At 39.9% G+C, this 21,975-nt stretch overlaps 1 protein-coding gene across 2 annotated transcripts in view; it reads left to right on the forward strand.

The window, feature by feature from the left end:
* The window catches only part of asic2 (acid-sensing (proton-gated) ion channel 2), a 326,739-nt gene that overhangs the window by 2,454 nt on the left and 302,310 nt on the right, over nucleotides 1-21,975 (forward strand). The window lies entirely within an intron of this gene.

Here is a 21,975-nt window from a genome sequence, read left to right on the forward strand (position 1 = left end):
AAATTAAAACAACTATTTTGGCTTGTTGTTGAGTAGCAGCTTCTTGTTTTTGTTGGTCATATGTCAAGACTGTTGTTGTAGAATCTGTAGACCAGAGCCAGTTGGTCTTGTGTTGTTGAAGTACAGTTTATTTTGTTGTATTGAGAAAACTGAAGTGCTGCTCAATTACGGCCTCAGAACATAATATCCTGAATGCTCACTTGTTGCATACTCCATCTCTCTCCGACTGGTAGTTTAAGTCAATGAGTAAACATGTGAACAGCACACCAAGTGAATGTTGGCAAAGGAAATAGTGAAGCATTAATAGCACATATCTAGTTTTCCTGTCAACCTTGATTTAAGATGTTTCAAAATACCTTTGGAGACTATAGGGAAGGAATGTTGAAGAAGGGAATATTTAGTTAGAAAAAGTAGTGAACCCTATTAATTTTGAAAGATGAGTTTGTTTCTTTTCTGAGACGAGAGATGGCTCCGGAAATGTAACCGTGTGCACTGCACCCAGGTCTTTGGTCCCTGTGTGCGCACCGAGCGGAACTTGAACCTGAATTTTTTTAAAACACTTGTCTGGCCCGACACGTCTGGGTCCCGTCAGGCTTAGGTCAGTATCCACAGATGTTCAGCTGAGGGTTCACCAGCAGTGCTGTGTTTTCAATGATGTGCAGCTCAGATAACTCTGTACACCTTCACCTTTTCCCCTTCTTCGATCTCTTCTGTGTTTGGCAATATTCATTTTGATTTCAAATCTGAGATCAGACTTTTTTTTTTTTTTTTACTGCAATTATGAGCTGAAGCTTTCATTGAACATGTAAATGCATTCCTTGTATTGTTTTTGTGGTATGGCGTTATGAATCTGGAAATGTATGAAACTTTCTTAAGAACAAATTTAAGAAAATTCACAAGAAGCTATTGGTGAGTGAGGCCCAATGTTTAGGATTATATTTCTACTTGTTGTTAGCCTACTCTTGGAGTTGTGTAATCCATCGCACTGAACACCAGGTGTTACCTCCACAAAGGACGTTATGTTTTCATCCTTGTCAGTTTGTTGGTTTGCTTTTTGACACAAGGTTGCACAAAAACAACTCAACAGTTTTCCAAGAAATGTGGTGAAAGGATGTGGTCTGGGACATAATAATGATAATAATAATGTAACTATGAGTGGGATTGCAGTCAAGGCAGGTTTAGCTTTCAACATTTACAATCAACTAGAGTCACAACTCACAGATTCAATGTAGATCTGCATTAACCTGAAAATGAACTGAGCAGCATTTATACATGAATTACCTTTGTTACACCTTATTTGTCATGAGCTACACTCATTCAAGTATTGGAAGATCTGAGTCACAGTACTGTTAAACTGATGAGCTACAAATATCAATGTAATATGAGTAATATTATAGATTACCACATCTGAAAAGAATGTGACTTGATCAGTTTGAATCTGGATGTAGACTGTATTTGTGTCTTTTTGCTCTTGGTTACATCTATTCAGTAAGAGCAGGCTGTTGACCTTTTACTGCCACAGAAATCTTGAGTCTCATGTTGCAGTTTGATTTTAAATGATTTCCAGGAATTCCATGCATATTAAGATTTTCACTTCTGGAAATTGATGATATTCTTTCGAATTGTTTCGGTTTTCTTTTTAACTGTTTAATCGTTGATCCATGAAATGTCAAAAGAAAAATGTCAGTATTCAAAGGTTGTTCATAATGGTTGTCACTTTTTATTTGAAATTAAACCATTCGATGATGGGGGGGGGGGGGGTATATTCAGCTTGTAATGGCCAATTCTAATTCAAAATATACAGTGTAGAGCTGCAACAGATGGTGTGAATAATTTGTATCATTATCCAGGGGGATCACTGTTGGTGTGACCTATTGCCTGCCCTCTTGACCCATCAGTTAATTAAGCCCGTAATGTTACGTTATTTTGCTGAAAATGAGGGACGCTAGCAAGCAAAGCCACCCTGAGCGGACAATCATGACACTTGTGCATCTGAGAAGCGGCTTGTGGAAATATTTTGAGTTCAAAACTGTAGACTGTAAAGTAATGATCAAAGTTGAGGCTGATTGTTGTCTTTGTACCATGCAACTGCCTTATAACAATTAGCAGCAGCTAAGGAGGCACCACAGATGAGCGCTGCAACGTAAAGGTTCAACCTTGACTGCATGCATGTTGAAGGGGCTTTGACTGTTTGAATGAATTTTGTGTATGTACAATTATATCATATTCCTTCAAACTTGATTTCTGGAAAACTGACAGCCCTAGTGTTCAGTTTATTATTATTATTATATATGACAAAGAGGAGCAGCACATTCTATTTTATAATTTGTTAGAATTTTCACTGTCTTTGCTGAAAAATAATCGAAATAGATTTTTCTAGTCAATTTAATAAGTAACTATTAGACCAATCATTTACTGCAATGGCATATTGGATCTGGGGATTTTCGAGTTACGGGAGCTGAATCCTGTGTAATCTGACCAGAACTGTGATAAGAATATAATACACACGTAACTCTGTAAACAATTTCTGATTATAAGATTTACAGAAAAATGTGTGGAATGCTGCGGCCTTTCGGTACAGTAGGAAACATTCTCAAACACAGCCGGAGCCAGCTTTTCATTTTTCCTTTAATTACATCGGCCTACAGAGCAGAGTTGTGATATGATAGGACAGGGTCATATGATGGGCCGTCTCACTTTCTATTTAAAGCCTGGATGGATATTCCAGCTGATTCAGATCCTTATCAACGAGATGTTCCATTTGTTTGTCAGGCCTCAAAACTGACTAGTGATGCATGTACAATGTAAACAGCGCCCTGGGATCACATGTGCTTTGATGAGCTCTTCATTGTGTTTAGAGTAGACTCTGTTTTCCTGACTGGACCTCAGCTATATGTAATCCAAGATATTTAAAGCTCCTACGCCTGTTACAGTTGGACTGATCCTTTCACATTGAGAGATGCTCAATCCACGCTAATTGGAAAAGCAACAACGGTGTATTATATGTATAGCCGCAGTGATGTGCTTTTCATACCTTTGGACAGATGCTGCCCCTGGAGCTCTGATCCATATGTCAGCTGCAGCAAAGCTACAAGTGAGCAGGTCCCTGCTTCTGTCTGCCAGGAGAACATGTGATTTTCATAATTTTATTCTGTTAAGTCTTAAGGGCGTTAATGCCAAGCTTGCTCAGCCCTGTCTCCATCTTCAGCCAACCGAGTCTCTATTTGACTCCCCTTAGTAACCATCTTGCATGTTTTCTGACGCGCCTTTGACCTCAAGCTGGGTTCAAAGATAATCATGTTGACAGAGAGGCTACTAGAAGGCACTGTCATCCTCTTTGCCCTCTGCCTGTTGCTGCTGCCGAGCTCCTCCCGACTTCTCCCCACTCCTCTCTGATGACTTGCTCTGTCTCTTCTCTCTCTGTCACTGCAGCGACACACCTCCCCGGCGCCTTCTGAGAGCAAAGGAAAAAAAACACCCAGGTTCCCAAAAATAGAAAACTGCATGCATGACTGCACTCAAGACACATGCATTGAGATAAACACACACATAGAGAGCCACTGAAATATATGTATACATGACAGAGCACAAGCTCGCAGACCGACGACATTTCCATGACACTCCAGGGACCCGAGTCAGCGTTTGAGTGACATTGTGATGAATGACCGCGGGGAGGATTGTGGGGTTATGGGAGTCAATGTGATGTGACTGATGGAACTGGAGCAGCACTGCACAAATGGGAAATAGCATCGGTGTGCGCATTTCCACCTATAAGCATGTATTATGTGTCTCATCAGATGTGCAGGCTGCTCATCTCGTTAATTCACACGCTCATACGAGAGCATGTCTGCAACCCACCCAACCTGATTCATCCTTAATAAGCAGTTTGGTCAACTTGTTTTTTTTAAGGATTTTAGAAAGGAGGGTGCGTCTTGAGCTAAATTCAGCATTCTGCCATCCAGACAGAAAGTGAAGAGCATGTACAGAAGCCTTCTTTCGGCCTGTTTAGAGGTTCTTTTAAATCCAGCATCTCTGAAAGAACGCTGAGTGGTCAGGGTGCAGCTTCATCCCTGTTAGTAAGGTGTGACTGAGGATCAGTGAGCAAGTTGTAGTACTGAAGAGAAAATCCAGTCAAGTGTCTCTCACAGAACTGGACCTATTTATGGTGGGGGGTGGGCTTTATGGTATTATTTTAATGTACGTTGTGAGTATATTGTGAATTATATTCATACAGCTCCATTCCTTTGTTCAAACTGTAGACTGGTTATAAAGATGCATTACGTGACAGCTCCTAAAAGGTGAAGACAAATTGTCTTGATTGACCCCTGGTGGCTTACTGCAGTGTTGGTCATAAACCGTACCTCCATGTTAACAAATGGGACATGGACCAAACTAAATAGAAAGTGTGTATCACCTTGATCTATTTTATGCAATTCTCATCTTTCCAATAACTTAGCTTTTAATAAGTTGTTTGATAAAAACAGGATTCAAAGTAACAATTAACAGCTCAGACCTCAGAGCTTGATAGAGCGCTTCCATCCCCAGATTGCTCCTGTGCAGACTCCCTCAATAGCGGGAGGAAATGGAGATGTGTCGTCCATCATTATGTTCAGTCTTTGTGTCAAACAAACAACCAAATGAACATATGTTTTCAAAAAAATGTGTGTATGGGGATGCGACAAGACAGAATATATATATTTTTTTCATGAAGTTGCAAATATACAACTGTGCAGATAGCTTGAGTAAGATGGTAAGACCACCATGAGAGGGTGGGTGAAGAAGAGAAAAACAGGAAAAGAGAGGCTGATTATGAGTTAACATCAAGTTGTATAGACAATAGGGATTTGATGGTCACTTCAAACACAAGTGCACAGTCAGTGAAGTTAGATGTGTTAGGATCTAGGTGCCTGATCACAACTCAATATTTTCCTGCGGTAAAAATATTGTCATTTTGATTTTAATCACAAAAGTTAATCTTAGAAAAGGTCTGATGTCATTGTGAGTTAATTATGCGTCACGAGTATTGGAATTAGTGGACTCCCTCTTGCCCGTGTTTGTTTTTGCTGCGTGTGATTACAACCGTGGTTAAAAGCTGATTGATCACCCTGACAAGCTGCATCAGTGTCAGCTAGAGCGGATTATCTCAGTGAGCCTGGCCTGCGCTCACTGCATGCCTCAGTTATATAAATATAAAGACCCCTGGAGCACTGCAGACCAGGGAGGACCCTATCACACATCACATGCCTTAATGTGAAACCTGATCGCAGCCAGACCCTGAGCTCTGTATCACACAGACACTAATTAGCCAGTCGTCTGTTCCCCTTACCACAGCCTTGTTGGATCAGTGCTGCAAATGTAATGGTACTGGCTGTTTACAGCAACAGCAATTAGCCATTACACACAACCCATGGCCTTATCTCTTCACTCGCTGATTATTGCAGGGCTAGATTTGCCTCGCTCTAACCAGCACAGTCGCACAAAACAACTGTGAGGCTTGTGTTCTTTTATAATCTGTCCTCCCACTCCTCCTCTGGTCGCTCCATCACACTAACTGCATTTCATCATCTCTAGATTCATTTCTCAACATTTGAAAGCCCAACGCATCACATTAGGTTTTACTGGGTGTACTGTATTAATCACTAATGTGGCATTAACATGACATTTTACATTCCCGGCGGCATAATGTCTGAGTCTCTTAAAGGGCATGGAAAGTACCGCTGCCAACCATAAGCCCACCGCTCTGAAACACCCCGCAGAGGCAGCAGCAACCTGTGCTATTGAACCAGCTGGAAAGAAAAGCTGGAGAGCAGCCACAGACTGACAGCTCACTGTGGATAGGTGGTAGATGCTGCAGCTGTTTGCAGTGGTGGATTTTTGTAGAGGTGTTGATAAAGTGTGTACTGTTAAGCTGAAATCAGGAGTCATTTCTCTTGAGGAGATTTCCTCATCCTCAAATAGACTTCACATCGATGGTGTGTGTTGCACTGTGACCTCACAAAAGACATCTGGCATTAAAGGCCCAGTGTGTAGGATTCAGGAAGATCCATCAGCAGAAGTTGAATAATAATGAATATAATATTATATCATACATTATCATATGTTATGTTTTCATTTGATGTTTTCGTTGTATATAATCACATGAAACTAAGAATCAATTTCTTTTTACAGTTTTTGGACTTTCTTACTGAAATGAAATTTGTAGTAGCAGTTTGCTCCAATTGGAAAAACGCGGATTACTTTTATTTCAAAGAGAAACTATAAATAAAGCACTGAATGGAAGCTGAGTCTTCAGTTCATGAAGCTGAACCTCATCCATCACCTGTCCTCCTGCATGATCTGCTCTGCTTGCTCCACACCTGGTCAAGAGTGTGTTTTGCTGCGTCAATGCAGATGATGACTATATAAGCAGCAAAGGCAGTTCTGAGCGTACAGTGGTCAGACGTGATTTCATGCAGCCTGCAGTGATACTGTTCCTGTCTTCTGTTCCCTTCATGTCTCAGTCTTCTTTTTCCCCCCTCCATAATTTACCAGAGAGTCTGAGCTGAGTGTTAGTTGCTCAGATCGGATGTTGAAAAAATCACATGCCCTTCTTAAGCAGGCTGACAGGCTCTTTTCGACTTTCTTTTTGTCCACCTGTCTGTCTCTGTTTAATCTCTGTAAGCTGCCCAGGAGCTCTTTTGATCTCGCTGTTCAGACTCACCTGAGAGCTGTCTGCCTGAGGCCTCCAGGGCCTGTTTGCAGGGGTAAAACGATTTAGACTGCTTTAATGGAAAGGGACCAGTGCTTAAATGGATATCTCGATGTGTAGAGTTGCAGTGTTTTTCATCATTAGGGCTAAAGGCGTCACATTTTGGGAATCCAGGAATGTATGTTCCTCTGCTGTTAAACTTAAATATGATTATTGTTTTTAATTAATGTAATTAATTAATCAGACTTCACATACCCTTTAAATGTTAGGGTCCATCATTGTTCAAACAAATTCCTGAGGTTGCTTTCCTGGAATACCTTCTTGTCGATAAATACAGAGACTATTTGAAGAGCTGCTGTTATTTTCAATCCAGACATTTTTTGACTACTGTGACTTCTCCGTCTACCTGAAATACCAGTCTAAAACTTTAAATGTCAAGATATCTTTTCAACAATGCCACCTGCCATTACTGGCCCCGCCGTCTCCAGGTGCAGCCGCTGTCCTGCTGGAACGGATCATAACATGCGTGTCAGGAGAATGTGCAGTCTTTTTGTCAAAATGATGCCCGTGTGCAGGACAGCTTGACTGGAAATCACAGGTATTGGTCCCACGTGGCCAAAGTTGGAAAGATTCTCTGCGTCTGCCGTTTTTTGTTTGACAGGGATATTTATCTTTTATCTTATGTTGTGAATCCATCGCTAATTACAGGCTGAATGAATGATGAGTCTATTTACGTTTTATTTGGCTAACACCAAAAATGGATGTAGTAAACATGAGAGATATGATGTTTGTCAGGTATAGGGTTATATTGAAAAGGGAAAATATTTGGTCATTGTTATTAATTCTCGAGCGGGTTAGCAACTTATCATGAAGACATTGTTTGCCATCATCTGTCCAGAACTGATGCTGTAGGTGCAAGTACCTTTGACAAAATAAATCTAGGATGTCTAGTTTCAGTAATTTATATATAATCTATACAAATGCTTATACTATCATTTTATCTTTTATTGATAAAATGTTTTTTCATAAGTAAGGGGTGTTATAGTTGAGCGATGCATATTATATTAAGCTGTTAATGTTTGTTTACTTAAAAGATAAAGGAAATAGTCTATTTGTTGATTAACTGAAATTAAATAGTTTCATTGTTAATAAAAAGAATCGTAATATGCAGCCTGCCCTATGTAACGCACCATTTAATGTACTCCTAATGATTACACACACACTGCATCACTGTTTCCTTGTTTGTCACACAACCAACCACACAACTCATCTCATCCTGCCTTTAACTTGCTTTTAACTAGGCATGAGACGGCACCACTCTGTGTGTCAGTGACCTTCCTCCAGTCCACTGTATTATTAACGCACATCTCCATACTGAGCTCAACCTGCTCTACTACGACTGAGACTGCCTGCCAGTCGTCGTCACGATGAATAAATGTCCACAAAGTTCCCATATCAAACAATGCCTCTGCTGCCCGTCTGCTGTCAGTACATATTCATAACAAGTCCAACTCTACACCTGCCAACCTTCCAGCATCAGCGCTGATGCTGACAATGAGCTGGCATAGTCACTTCACGGGTTTGCACTCATCTCGTCAGGAACACCAGCCGGTATCACCACCAGTGGTATGGGAAACGTTGTTGTAACATGACATGATGGAGACAGTTACTAATGGTTCTAGTCGCCCTACGGTGCCGCATGTGGTATCTCGGAAAGCAGTTTGGATCCAGATCCGAGGACATCCCACCAAACGTTCCCTGAATAATGGATGGGGAGGGAACTGAGGCAGCAACTGACAAAGCAGAACTAAGTGTCAATGCTGAAGAGAGAAAGTAAAGAGCTGACACAAATTTAGCGAGATATTATTAGACTGAGAGAATATTAGAACAGAAACAAGAGGTGGAAAAAGAGAAAAGTACAACTGATGATGGCTTGAAGTGAAATAAGCAACTGTACTGACTCACTGATGTTTGGCTGCTCATTTACTAACGCCATGTATATGAATATTTTCTTTAAAATTTCATCATAGGGAAAAAAAAAGTAAGACAAGATTAGGTGTTGTAAATTATTCATCCAAATGAGTTCTCGAAGGTCCCACTCCAAGTGCTGGTGAATCCACACACTGATGAAAGGTCAGAAGTTCAGCAAATCAGACACATACATCTGAGACCTGGATGTGCAGTAAACACAAGCACATCTCATCAGGCTCTTACAAGCTCTTTGTCGTCACCATGTGAACAATTTTCCTCCTAAGCAAGGTAATGGGTGCATTCTGTGTACTACCTGTGTTCTCACCCTGCTGCATTGTTTATCTCTAGCGTCCACATGGAAACAAGGTTTTGTGAGTATGCACCTGGAGGCAAGATCTGGAGAATGTGTTATACAGAGGACTTAGGAGACAGAAGATATAGATAAAACCAAGATAACAATGGGTAAAGACACTGTTGATACTCTCCACAGTGCAGCCAGCTAACATAAGAGGGAAGCAGTGAGGGATGTTTAGGTTAAGACATTACAAGGTCTCAGGACATTGTTGTCATTTATTAGACTTCAGGTTTTGGGGTCAGTCTCTCAAAACGTCAACAATCACAGATTTTAGTTTTTACCTTTCTGTTTAACTGCATCACACAACTGTTAGATCCCACCGTGTGTGTGTGTGGGAGCTTTCCCTTGTAATTATAGTAGATGTCGGCCATGTCCTCCTCCTTGTTCTCATGGGTCATAAGCTAAATCTAAGTAAAGCTCATCAGGTTTATTGACACACTAATTTGAACCAATTCTCTGCCAAACCATCCAAGAGCCTTCCTGCTATGAAGGTCATGTGGTGCCAAAGAGAAAAGAAAGTCCTGAGTGCAGCCTTTTTCTATGTATATATAATGTGTGCATGTGAATTGGCGTATGACAGTATAGGCCCATATAATGTTTCTTTTATTACTGTATTCCATACACACAATGATAAATGTTGTCTCCCCTTTCTCCACTGTGTATATTTGAGCCATTTCTTTTCAGATATAAGATGCATCAGCAGTCGTTCGCTGTTTGCATCTTGAAGATTGTATTGCTATATGGTGTTGTGGACAATGTCTGAATTAAGGGTTGTTTGGAGCATTTCACTGTATTTTTGTTGCTCTCCTACTTAAACTGTCCCTGTCCTGATTGACATGATTCCTGCGTAGGTGGTAAGAGGTTTGTGGTGTTTGAGTTTGTTGTGATGACTGGTCTGCAGCATAATTTGCATAGTGCAGATTTCTTGTGTGTGGCAGATTTTTAATACCCATGCAACAAAATAGCCCCTCCTGTCTTTACAAGCTTCTTATTTGTCGTGGCTGCTTAGAGACCTTCTTCTGTTAGGAGTCACCGTGCTATGTGTTGCATTTATTCTCTTCCTCTGCCTTTTTGTGTTGCTTTCATGCAAATTTCATGCCTGCATCGATACAGTGTGGAAGAACACACAGCGCTGTTCAAGGGATGAAACACATTACCATAAAGAATGTGAATTTGCAGCATAATGAAATAAACACTAGAGCATGATATGAAACAATAGACTTTATAACTTCACTTAGCACTTTCCACAAGAAAACATAGTGTGGGTATATCTTATGCATTAGAATATAATATTTTTCTCATCGATTCTACATAAAAATTGATTTTTTTTTGTTGATAAAATGTCAAAGATGGGGAAAATGCCACATCATAAAATATGTTGTATTGTTCAACAAAACCCAAAGTTATTCTGTATATGTAGAAACGTATATAATTCTTCTTTGAGAAGCTGTAAGTAGCAAATTAAATGTTTTTAGTATTGAAGTATTTTTACCTGTGACATCTGTTTGTTTATCAAATTAGAAATCAATTAATCTTCTGTCAAATGTAAAATCCAATTATTAACTAATCATCCCAGCTCAAAATCCGACTTGTGCAATAAAAAGCCACTCCACTGTGCAGCCACAGTAACTGTGTGTAAGGAAAACATGGATTATAAATAAGTGTTGAAAGTCAGCTACTGACATTTGGATTGGAATGTATTGGTATTGTCATAATGCTATTAAAGTATGAGAAAAGATACATCAGGAAAATAATTATCTAAGTGTCATAAGTTCAGCTGAAATGTTGGTGGAATATGCTATTATTGTTAGTTATTACATACACATGATTTATTTACTGCCTGCAATGCAATCGTCATTCAGAACCAAACACATCCTCATGAGAACGTCGGTGTGTTTATTAACCCATTCAGACTGGATGATACAAATGTGTGTATCTCTATAGCCCAACCCATCGATCAATGATGGAAAATTAAAAAAAAATGGTGCGGGGATTCTTGTCAAAAGAACAGGGGGATTATTCTTATTTTCAGAAGTCTAATTGAAACCCAGCTCAAGAACTCGGCACATCTTTTCCTCCAGCTTTGAATATGTTGCAGCGATTACGATTATTGTCGGAGGAAATATCAAGGTTTCACGATATTCACAATTATTGATACTATAGGAAAAGGAGAAAGATGAGCATTTTTTAAATTAAATGTTTTATTGTATTTCACACACATAACAGGTAAGCCTTCCCTATTACATTGAACTTTTTAAACATATACATTTTAGCATTCCCTATAACTGTCTTTTGAAACCAAACTAAGAACATAGTATCCACCTTTTGAAAATAAAATTAAAGATTATACATATATACTTTTGGAATGAAATGGGTCCCAGGCTGCAGGACCTCTTTTTCTGCATCAAAACTGTTGAACTATATAACACAAGGACTTCCTGTCCATATCTTTTCAGTCCATGGTATGGTGCAGAAATGTGAGCATGTTCACATTCTCAGTGCTCAGTCTTGACCTCTGAGGGGATAAGATGTGGCCACTTAAACTGAACACCCTTTCAGAAGGCACACTTGTAGCTGGGATGCACATGAACTTTCTGGCCAATTTTGAAAGGAGTGGCATTTCTTCCACATGTTCCTTCCACCAAGCCAGTGGGTCAGTGTCAGCACTGATTGCAGGCAAGGACAAATACAGTTTCACCTCAGAATCTACTCTGTCTTGTTTTGATGGAGATTAATTTGCTGTTGCTGCTCCTCTGTTCTGTCTTGCACTGGTGATTTTCTGCAACAATCCAGATAAACCTTTGCCTTCTTGGTGATGGAAGTGGTGCTGCTGCTCCCCTTCTCCTTCTCTATTATCACCTTGTGTGGTGGCTACTGGAGGCTGTTCTGTGTGTGAAGGGTCTTCTAGTGCAACTGTCACAGCTTCATCCACACATGCCTTCACTGTGTCATCAAGATTCTCAGTAAAGTTTCCTGTAAACCTAGGATCCACAAAACAGGAGATGCTAAGCACTCTTTTCATTCCCTCTGTGTACCTTAGCTGTAGCAGGTCTTCTCTTATTATCTGCTTCATCTGCTTGGTGCTGTCTCCTTCTTGTGTTTCTGTCTCTTGCTAGCTCTGCACAAACGGCGGCCTGCTGCTGCTTCAAGGATCTAGAGATCATTTCAAAGGTTGATCCCCACCTGTTGACCACATCGTGAATCAGTGCATGCTCAGGGATGTTCAAGTCAGCCTGTTTCTTCTTCAATTCTCGATTCTTCTTCCAGATTTGAGAAAACCCCTGGACCAAATGTCGGCATGCTCTCACAGCAGATTCCACCCTCTGGATTTTGAGGACTTTGGAAATTGCTAGGTTTAAATTGTGGCCAGAACAAGAAAACCAAACACATGGGAAATTTCCAAAGGTCTTCATGGTTGTGGCATTGTCATTGTACTTCCTGAGAGACATTCTGTCTTGATCTTCCAGGTCTGGAGCATGTTTTCCACCATTTCAGCAATAGTCTCTGCTGTGTGGTCATCTGGGAAATACAGTGTCTCAAGGCAGTGAGTTTTCAGTTGCCAATCAGAGGTTACGTAGTGAACAGTAAAGCTTGTAAAGGGTTCTCCACCACTGCTGGTCCACAGATCTGTTGTTACACCAAACCATTCACCTTCTTCCAGCTGTTTCTCCACACTGGCTCTCACCTCCCTGTACATCCTTGAAATGGCATCATGTCCTTGGTGATGAAATATGCAGCAGCATGGTTTAGCTCTTTGGCTTGATTTGATGAGGAAGCATATTTCCTGGACTTGGCAAAGGACTCTTCAATGGTTGGTTGAGCTGCAGCAGCAGTAACTTTGGGCTAAAAATGAATTAAAAAAGAAAATTAGCTTAATCCGTGTCAAAGAGAGAGAGAGAGAGAGACCTATAGCAGACTTGATTTTACAACATTTCTTGTATAATGAACTAAAATATGTATTATCATCAACTATATCCAGTTAATTTGTATATTGCAGTTTGACTATTTAAAAATAATAGGAGATGGTCAGAAGCTAAATGTAAACAAGGATTTCTCCACTCTGTGAACTCCTCTAATGGAGTTTTTGAGCCAGCGTACATTAGCTAGTTTAATTTTTTACCTACAGGGATGGATGATAATCTCAGATGTTCCAACATTTTTGACATGTTGGAACCTTTAGCAGTCACTCTTGCCGGCATATTTTGCAGATTGGAAATCCATCTTTTTCAAGGGTACAGAATGCCTCTTCTCAACTTACATTTCAGGCAAGTGGCTCGCACAGCTTTATTGTTCTCTCAGTATTAAGTGGCCTTGGATAAAATTAGTAAATCTACTCCGACCGGCTTATGTGGAACTTTTAGCACTCACGGCAAGCAGTAATATCCAAATACTTTTCTGTTTTCTGTTATCTGTGTGTATATCTGAGTCCATTTAATTCCAGCTCTCCACAACAGATGACCTGAGGCATCAGCAGCTACATAAAGTTTAATTGGTCTTTATCTGTGTAAATACTTGACACCTTGAGGCTACACTGACATGAGGCCTTATCTAAACAAGACTAGTAGGTAAAACTCATTAAACTGCATGAGGCAGTGTCAGAGGGCATTTACCCATAAATCCACAACAAGAGGAAAAGGCAATTAAGTTACATAATGGACTGACTCTGACAACTTACCTTTATTTTCTACGGTGAATATCCCTGAGTTCAAGAGTAGAATATTAAGAACAGAAGCAAATGAATGTAGCCAAACAGAATGACTCTGCTTATGACCGATGTGACTCTTTGCAGTGCCGTTTAGTGTTTCCAACACATCCATTTCATGTGGCCCAAAGCACTGGAATGATGAGTAAGAGACTTTTGGGTTCACTTCCTAAGTTATTGTGTTCGACTGGCTGAAAATTATAAGATCTGAAGCAGTTTTGCTGCATCACTTCGGACAGTTGCAAAGCCAGTTCATTACATTACAAAGCCACTTCCAATAGTTGCATTCAATCATGAGGGTACAAACCCAGAACAGCAAGGATCATGTAAGTACATTAGCTTAAAAAAAGCCAAACTACAAAGTGCCACATGTAAGTGCATTTCAGTCACTGAAGTTTGATAGACGTATTTTTGCTGCTCGGGGGAGTTACAAAAAGTGGTTGGCATGCTTATCAATAAGTTTGACGAATGAACGTAAGCCTTTAAAGACATTTCATAATGACCAATATCTTGATCAAATGCAGGATTTATGGTCCCAACACTGAAAGCATTTCCCCCTCTAAACAACTCCCTCTCTAAGGAGTCTGTTTTCCTAATAATATTGGATGTGATGTCCACACAGTCATCAGGGGAAAAAAATGAATATGTCTTGTTTTGGTGATGGTCAGAAAAAGCCAACAGCTAGAAAATATGTTTATTCTTTACAGTTTTCCTAACCTACTCCCCAAAAAACTATTTTTTAACCACACAACATCATGGTTTCATTTTGTAATCTGATCACGCAGAAGGACTAATACCTTTTATTTAGACTGTAAAGAAGAATGTAGGAATAAGATAATCATGGAGAATCTCTGAATTCCAGCCTCTGGGCTAGGTGGGAAACCTTGACATCATCCAGTAGTTTGTAAATTGCCACAAGTATTATTTCTAGAGCCATCTTGGTTTTTTGAAACCAGACGTAACCATATTTGTGGTGCTGGGGGTGGAGCCTGACAGAGAGCTTAAGGACATGTATACCTTGCTTTAATGTCTCTGCGCAGCCTTTTTCTCATGCCCTTCAGACACTTCCTCATTGACTTTGCTTTCTAGACCCAGAGTCTATATTACGGTTGCACGATATTAGGAAAACATGCGATAACATTGTTGAATATTGTGATGACGGTCTAACTTTATAATTAAATGAATGCTTAAGTATACGGTGTAATAATATTTCTGCATTGGCTTTGCTGCTAACATAGACCCCATACAGTGAGTAGTCTATGCACTGAACAAAATGAAATGCATTATTTTAATTCCAACATGGTTTTATTGGAAAATAAGTTCCGCCTGGCTATGGATGCAGGGTCCATGGACAGCTCCACAAACAGAGGGATAGGGCACACAGCCCGGCTACAGCGCCACCAAGTCTGGGGCCGACACCAAGGGAGCCATACACAGCTCCACTAAATCAACTCACAGTATTAATTTGGGGTCTTTTCATGTTTGGGCCGTAAAAAAAGTTATGTATTACAGTTTTTATCGGCTCTGTCAGTAATTTACTGCTCCTCTCTGTGTCTATCATTTGTGCTGTGCACTACCAACAGACTCGAGCCAAATCAAGCTCACCCCTCCATCTCCTCCGACTCTTCATACATTGTCTAAGTTTACAAATTCTGTCGTTTTTACCAAGTTTGAGTTTACACGTATGTCCGATGACAATGATTTAACTCCTTTAAGAAAAGTTTCGATCATTATTGGGGGATTCAGGGGCTCTGGGACTATAAGAAAGTAGCTACGCGATTTCTTTTATAGTAATCAATCACTTGTAGACATCAATTTGGCTCAGGTTCACAAAATGTGTTGAATAACAAAAGTTTAAAATGGGATTAACATAACATGAAATCTGCAACAGCCAAATCTGCGCAACTTTTATTTAAGGGATCTCTGATTATCTTTTCTTTATCCCCAAATCCCCTGTCACAGAGACACATAGTCAGAATCAGCCTGAATAAGTCATACTTTTACAACATAATCACTCAATTAGTCACATTGAATTCCACAATAACAAGGAAATAGAGGAAAATTAATAGTCAGTTTCTTTGCCACTTCACTACTTTGTTTCTTAGCCATTGTTTTTTAGTGTGATTTTCTGTCTTCATTTCAATGTGGAGAAATCAATTTTATTAAGTTTAACAATAGACTTTTTCGAGTACATCATGTCAAAAACATTGTGAGTAAACACATTGCCATGAATATAAGAGATGCAAGTAGATCTGTCCAGAGTCAAGACACGAGGCGCAACTGCCATGAGATTAAAAACCGAAGTTAACTCTCGGAACATGCTGAAGGTCACGGTGGTGATCGAGAATGACAGGCTTAAAGTGATAAAGAGCAGCGTTCAGCAGCCGATTGGCTCCAGGAATGCTGGCAGATAGAAGTTATAAGTAAAAAGAACTTTGACTGTGTGGGAAAGTAAAGTGGAAGAGATGGAGAAGACAACCAAGATGGCAGTTGTGGTTTCTGACTTGCCCGCATCTGATTCCTTTGATATTTAAAGCTGCCTAGTTCCACAAAAGTCCTGTTCATTTTTTAGACGATATGATGTGGTCCATAATTGGATATATATATATAAACAAACTCATATGGTTTTAATTGGCATAGGATTCTCCCAATTATCAGCACACGTGATTAAAAACCTTCCAAAACATTGGATTCTTTGGGATAGAAGCAACTTGTAACCCACCGAGACGTCACCCATTGGTTCCTGAGTTTGCTATTTTGTCAAGCTCCATCTTGTTTTTTTGACACCAGAAGTAAACATATTTGGGGGAGTGCGGTGTGAGCCTAGACTAAGAGGTCAAGGGCAATGCACGCCCATCTTAACCTGCGACCTGCACATTGTACCGTCCAATACTACTACGCTACTACCGTCCAATGTACCATTGGACGGTAGTAGCTGTCAATCACACTGTATCCATGGCCCAATGCTTACAGTGCTTTATGGTCTATTGGACTGTAAATGAGACTATCATTTACTAAATGGAAATCATGATGTGTTGCATAAGACATCAAGACTCGACTAGAGATTGAGACCATAAACTTTGTATGCACATGTTGATGCCATAAAGCCAGTGAGAAGTCATTTTTCTTAGACTTATTTTTGTAACCAGTCGAGTCCCCCTCTGCTGGCGATTCTAGAGATACTATTGTTCTTTTGCAGAATACAAAACAAAGGATCCACACCGGTAGATTAATTGGTTGAAAATTAGATTTTCATTTCCCTACAATGAAAGAACCAATGGGTGTGGAATATGATGGATGATGATTGTGGCTCAATTATGGGGAAATAATGCAATCAACGTTTAACTGTAATTTAATTAAAAAGTGAATATTGAAACGTGTTTGTATGTCCTCTGGCATTTTTAAGCTGTGTGTGTGTGTGTTGCTCCGTCTGTTACAGTATATACATATTGATTTTCCTGTGCTCTCTCTAAGTCGTTTCACTCGATTAAAACTACGGCCGAGCCTGCAGTTTACGATCCTTGTCATTGCCCTGGTGTGACACGCTCACCATTCAAGCGGCCTTCATGTTAACTATACATTTGTGCCCTATATGAATGGCAGGCCTTCAAAGTTGGAGGTCATAAATGCTCGAAATGCTGGCTCAGCTCTCTTGCTGTCTCCTTACAAGGTCAACGGTGAAGGGCTTTTCTCCCTCAGGCACTGAGACATATCTCACCATTCTCTCCTGTTGTCTTTGCTGGACCATTTTTCAATCTGTTTGATCCAAATAACTGATAAAATGCACAGTAATATTATCTGAAACTGCACAGGCATTAAAATAAGCTAATATCACAACAGCAGAACACTACGCCGTAGTTTGCATTCAATAAATAATGTATGGTTTGCAGAATTTGGTGTCAATTCCTGCTGTTAAACTGACAGTGTAGAATTCAAAATGTGCACCAGTCTGATCTTTTCACTTTCTCTCCTGCACAGACATATTATTTTTGTCTGACATGTGCGATATGAGAAACACTCAAACCTTCACTGTCACAACAAAAACTTAACCTGAGTATATGTCGGTCTGTGTTAAAGAACCTACTGCTGAAGTGAGAAGAAAATGTTTTTCGTTGGATGACATAAAATATGAAGAGAAGAAGAAATGTCTGTCTCTCTTGAATGATATGCATGCTTACATATTCTAATACAACTGTGTTTTTAACTGTGTAAAACAAGACAGGGAGAGAAGATACAGGGCTCTATCCCCTCCACTGGAATATTATCACACAGAATAATGCAAACAGCAACAATGGATTCTCGGCAAACACATTCCTGAAAATTGAATCGTGCGAGTACCCCAAGTCCTGCTATGGGTTGGTGTTTTTTCTAAATAGTTTTTTATTTATTTATTCATTTCTTTGAAATGTGGATCAGAAGAGTGGATTTGATGATGCCGAACTTTTGACAGTTTAAGCTAAAAGCTTGACTCATTTGTTCTACCACGACTCGGAAAAGAAAAGACTAAACTTGCAAGGGAGCCAAGTATCTCAGTGTGACATTTGGTGTATGCTATCTGGCTGAACCAATAATCAAAAATAATACTGAAAAAATAATGTTGTTCTGGTTCTCTTTTATTTTATATCTGCCCCCCTCAACTGCCATGTGCTCCCTTCTGTATTCACTGCAGTGTTTCTGATATAACATCACAAAAAAATTTCCCTGCGAGTGACATGAAATGACAAATCAAGAAATCTCACTCTGTTGGAACTGCAGAAACACTCGGTTCACTTGTGGTTGTACAGTGGTGTTACGTGCGGCAGTTTTCCTGTCACAAACTAGATGAGATAGTGGTCTGCAGAGAACACACAGAACAAAAACAGCCAGGATAATATAGGTCTGCCATCAAGTTAATTGTTGCTGCTGATTTAACGAGCCAACCAGTAAATGAATAACAAGCTACAGCAACTTACAACTTTCCAGCTATAATGAGGAGCATCAGAGCCTGATAACCTTCAGTAGACATCTCCCTGACCTCATTTGTTGCCACCGTGGTTGAAGAATTTGAATGCAAAAATCATTTCAAAATCCAAATTAAATTTTCCTAACATATTTATAAAGCAACTCAAAAATAAATATCTTTGTTTTTGTGATAATGTAGCATGTGAAGTAACAGTATTCTAAGAATGCTGTCAATTTTGTGCACCAGATGAGCTTTTTTCAGGAAAATTACCTCAAGCATTGTGTTTACAGCAGCAAAGAGACAACATTGGCCTCAGATTGAATAAGTCCTTATTCTGCTCCAGTCACTTTTCTCTGGCGTCTCCTGTGCTGCTTCTTCTCATCCTGCTTCACACCTTCATTTATTTCCTCCTTTTTACCATAGCATAGTTCTTTACCCCCCTTTGTTTTTTACAATTCTCTCTTTTCCTGTGTTTTTGGGCCTTATTGAACCTTCACCTGTTATGTAATGGCTCAGAGTATTTGGGTCACTGCAGCTACAGAGCAGCAGACATATCCACATCTTGCAGCATCAGAGTCGAGAGTGTTAATGAAGCTGATGGGTATTGTCTCCCCTCTGCTTTGTATTTACACCACTGTACTTATCACTCTCCCCTTCTACATGGGCTCCTTTTTGCTCCCTGGCTGCAGCACAGTCATATGGAGCCATTGTTACTCTGTAAGTGAGCAGATTTGATTATAGCAACCCTGCACTGATAAACATAAATGAATATAATACATACTACTACAGAGAGCTGTCGGCCAGCTGAGAAGAAATAAGTTATTTCCTATTGTGTGTTAGTTAAGAGGAGTGATGTTTGTCAATGTGCACATTTAGCCATGGGGTATGCTTAAATTTGGGTTTAATCAAATCCACATTACCTCCTTTCAAAATAGTAATAATGTTAATTAATAGAGCACTTTTCAAGTGCTTTGCAAGGCAGTTATTAAAACAAATAAGTATAGCAATCATCATAATTAAAGAAGAATAGTTATAAAAGTGAAAAGTATGAAAGTCTCTCTCTTGAGTTTGTCTTAAGAAGGAACTTAAATAACTGAGTCAGGCAGATCATTTCAGAGCCTCGGGGCCCAGGCTGCAAACTGTCCCCTTTAGTTTTCAGCTGTTCAATGTGATAGAGCCAGTGTGTAAAAAGGTCAGATATATAAAATGGAATTAGATACCCTTAAAAGTGTTCAATAGATACTTCAAATCAATTCTAATAGACTAGGAGCCAGGGTAATGATGCCAAAACAGGAGTTGTGTAAATGATGCGTAATGTAAAGAAGCATTGACTGTCTGTGAATCATATTCTGTCACAGTTAATTTCAGCTAAGGGCTGCTGCACACTAGAGGATTTTTACCTCTTGAACGATTTTTAAAACGTGGGAAACCACAGACATATTTGACGAATTTAATCTTATCTCCAGAACACAATTTGTAGGAATGATTTCACTCTGGCGATTCCAGAGACTTGAAATCTCACAAAATCTTCTTCAGTTTATTGTTATGGCGGTTGGCAAACACCTAGTAGGTGCATTACTGCCACCTTCTGAACTGGAGTGTGGAACACTTGAGTGATCAAACATGACTTCGGAAGAAAAACATGTAGGAGGACCGACGTTGTGTGTGTGTGTTTTGCAAGTAAAAAAAAGAAAAGAAAAAAACTTTGGATCCCGTTGGTGATGCTTCCCGGTCGGCTCGCTCTCTCGCTCTCCACTTCAGGTTTATTTGGGCAGATAATCGGCACAGAGTGACCTCCAGTCTAATTATCCTGGGCCCGATTATCCTCTAGTGTGCGACAGCCCTTAGGGGCCTGGGTTTATCTACATTTTTGGAAATTCAAATGAGAAACCATTTGCAGATGAATTAAGATCAGGATTCCCACCTGAGATTTTATTGATGTCATTAAATATTCATTAATTCTTTGGCTCATGGTTAAGTCTGTTTTCCATGAAAGATAAATAATTTAATAAACAGATTTTTATTTCATCTGATATTAGGCAAGATGGGGACAATTTCTGGAGCGCTAAACCTCTGCTATGAAGGACTTGAAGAATTTTCTTAACTTTATTAATTCATAAGATTGAATTATTGAGAAAGGAACATTATCCCCAATAGCCTAACAACAAGATATATTAAAGGTTACCTTGCCAGGAACATCACCAATTGACCACTTTTATATGACCTCATGGAACATATCCCCTGACCCTATATTGCTCTGTACGTGTATAGATTCATTTTCACATACACAGGGATTTTGATGAGGAAAAACATCTTTATTAAATGTGTTATGTTTTAGATTTTCTCTTCGTCTGTGCCTCATTGTTGTGAGTTCAACAGACCCAATCAATACAACAGAAACCCATAATTTATCTAATCTTAGCAGTATGTGAAGGGAAAGCTGTGGGCTCTGGCATTCTCATGCAAATAGCAATAATAATTATTCCCTGAGTGGCTTCCTCGCCTGCCTCAATTAGATCCTAGTCAAGTCAGAGAACCGTTCGTCTTTAGGCAAAGGAGAGATGAAAAGAAACATATGTAGAGACAACTGGAGAGCCTGGATATTGAAAAACGTATCTGTGTGGTGAGACCAAGCTTGCTCTTAATGGCTCCAGGGTGTCAGAACTTGTGGAAAAAAATTAGATGAGAGATTGTCATTAAGGATGACAAAGTAACTCAGACTCTTTTGTAGAGAGAGTGTGAAGGGGAGATGGAATGAAAGATCGGGAGCCATCATTACAGTAGGGATCACAGGGAAACTGGTGGAGGCCATCAACATGGAGGGAACAGATTGGGTGGATAAATGGCAGACATCAGGGGGAGAAGTGAGAGGGAAAGCAAGGCCCCACATAGAGGTTGTTACTATATACAAGTGACCAAAAGCAATGTGAGAGAGATGGGGCTTTTAGGGGTGGTGCTGAGAAAAATCTCTGCGAGAGCTCCCTGCTGTGGCTCAGGGGGCTGCGCTGAGTGACTCAGGCGGTGGTGATAAAACTGTTATCCTCTCCCTCCTCCTGCTCCTCCTCCTCCTCCTCCTCTCTGCCATTGCACCCAAACACCTCACTTTAGGCAAAACGATGACAGGTAATTATTGCATCAGGCTGCTCAAATGTGCTCCTCTCACTCCTCCCTAGAAGACTGAGCGAGATAACAGAGTATTTACTCAAACACATGCAGAGCTTGCTGTACGGTAAAGTATCTTTGAGCTAAAGAAAAGTTGGACGCGTGATGCAGAAAGTCTGATTATTTCAATGTGTTTGGATGCAAATAGATTTTTC

Source organism: Paralichthys olivaceus, chromosome 5 (assembly GCF_024713975.1).
Source record: "Paralichthys olivaceus isolate ysfri-2021 chromosome 5, ASM2471397v2, whole genome shotgun sequence".
NCBI lineage: Eukaryota > Metazoa > Chordata > Actinopteri > Pleuronectiformes > Paralichthyidae > Paralichthys > Paralichthys olivaceus.